The sequence below is a fragment of the Psammomys obesus genome, unplaced genomic scaffold, assembly GCF_907164565.1.
Source record: "Psammomys obesus unplaced genomic scaffold, mPsaObe1.curated_primary_1811, whole genome shotgun sequence".
In the NCBI taxonomy this organism is placed as follows: Eukaryota; Metazoa; Chordata; class Mammalia; order Rodentia; family Muridae; genus Psammomys; species Psammomys obesus.
In genome coordinates this window covers 27,971,542-27,974,024 of record NW_026596040.1, presented here as the reverse complement: position 1 = coordinate 27,974,024, position 2,483 = coordinate 27,971,542, and positions in this window count along the sequence as shown.

The following is a 2,483-nucleotide window of genomic DNA, read 5'->3' as shown; positions in this document are numbered from 1 at the left end:
TGGATTCAACCTTATCACTGAAAAATATAGCAGAAAGCTTACACTTTTTCTTTTAGTCTTGAATCATAATTCCATTACATATGTTCATGCTAAAAAGTATTTTGTTCATTTCTACAATGAAGATGTGCATACAAATGAGAGTCAAGAATTCAGAAAGACAAAGCTGTAGTAGGTGTTTAACAGTTTCCTTTTCAATAGCCCAGAGCAAGGCTGGGGAGGGGAGGGCTTCTCTCCTTAAGGAGAACATTCCTTCTTCAGGAAACACTGGAGGGACTTGGGGCTGTCTACAGAAGTGAACCCACAAGTTTTTAAATGAGAGCAGCTGCAGGAGCTGCATCTCTGCTCTTGTAGACACAGATGGGAAAAAAAAATACCCTGAAGTCCCCATCAAAATTAACTTTTTGCATACAACATCTAAGTCCAGTTACCTGTCAATCAGTTATGTTCTATTTAAGGGACTGGGCTGTGCATTTCAGATGTGGTAGTGAATAAAGAATTTAACAATGCTAGGCATGATGATGCATTTCTGTGATCCCAGCGTCTGGGCGAGGCAGGCTCGAGCATCCAGGATTCAAGGCCTGTCTGGGCTACATGATTCAGTTCAGTTTCTTCCTCTCCTTTCTCTTTCTCTCTTACACACACAAACAGTAACTAGCCAAACAATGAACCAAAAAGTTCTCCAATAAACAGAAATTCCACTGTGTTCTTTTTCTCCTGGACTCCTTAGACAGAGTCTCACTCTGCCTCTGAAGTGCTAGGCTTGTATGTGGTTGCCACCATGATGGGCTTGACTGTCATACTTTTTTGTTAAAATAAAAAATGTATGTTTCAGTTACGGACCAAAACAAACAAAAACAAGCAACAAAGTTAAAACCAAGCGGAGTTTAAGAAATATATTTTTAACGTTTTTGTAAGTATATACTACTGTACGCTGAGGACACCACCTCACGCCCTCTGCTCCCCTTTTCTGCCTCCCCCTCCCACTTGTTCCCTAAATGGTTTTATTTTCACTTTCAGGTCACATATATGTATGTGATTTTGTGTATCTATATAAAAATCTAGGAACCACAAAGGAGGGAAGACATATGATATTTGTTTGAGACTGGCTTAATTCAACTCCATTTAATCACCTCTTGCTGCATTCATTTTCCTGTGGATGACCCAGCTTTGCTCTTATTAATAGCTGAGAAATCCATTCTTATGTGAACACATCTTCCTTACCTGTTTCTCTCCTGTTGGATACCGAGGTTGAGTCCATAAATGATCTATTGTGGACAGTGCTCAGAGAAGCAGTTTTGAATTGGTTCATGCTGGCTGAATGAGTTTTATTAGCCTCATCTATTTGTTCTTCAGGTCAGTCAACACCACTGTAAGCAAACACTTGGTACGGCACCTGCAGATACTTCTGAGAAGCCAAAAGAGGCCATTTGTTATCTTTATTCAGCTGGAATCTCTCTCTCCCTCTCCTGTGTGTTGCTGCAGACAGGGACTAAGCCTAACAACTGGGGCTTTTCACTCACAGTACCTTCCTTCCAGGTGTTTCTAAGAAATGTACATAGAGCCGGGTGCAGTTCCCAGCGCTCAGGGAGGCAGAGGCAGGCGATTCTTTGTGAGTTTGAGGACAGCCTGGTCTACAACCAAGGCTACACAGAGAAACACTGTCTTGAAACAACAACAAATAAAATAAAATAAAATAAAATAAAATAAAATAAAATAAAATAAAATAAAATAAAATAAAATAAAATAAAATAAAATAAAATAAAATAAAATAAAACAACAACCAAAAATGTGTACAGTTTTTTGGACTTTGAACTAGCCATATGTCTAAAAATTTTTGTTTTATCCTTAAAATTGTGTGTGTGTGTGTGTGTGTGTGTGTGTGTGTGTGTGTCTGTTTTTGTGTATAGGGGCTGGAGGAATCCAGAAGAAAGCATCAGGTTCCCCTGGAGCTGGAGTTGCAGGAGGCTGTGAGCCAGCAGACATGGGAGCTAGAAATCAAGCCTGGATCTGTACATACGTTTAACTGCAGAGCCATCTCTAGTTTATAGTGTGTGTGTGTGTGCGCGCGCGTGTGTGTTAGTGTGCATGTATGTGTGTTTGTGTGCGCGCGCGTGTGAGTGTGCATGTGTGTGTGTGCGCGTGTGTGCCTGTGTGTACATGCATGTGAATACAGGTAACTGTGGCAGCCAGAGGCGGCAGATCCCTCTGAAGCTGGAGTTATGGTGGTTGCTGATGTAAATGCTGGGAATTTAACTCAGGTCCTCTGCAAAAACAGTGAGAATTTCTTTCTTAATTGAAAATACTTTTTAGCCAAGTGTGATGGCCATTTCTTTAATCCCAGGCAGAGGATTAAAGAAATGGCCATCATTTCTTGGGAGGCAGAGGCAGGTGGATCTCTGTGATTCTGAGGCCAGCCTCATCTACAGACTGAGTTCCAGGACACTCAAAGCTACACACAGGGAAGCCTTGTCTCAAAAAAAAAA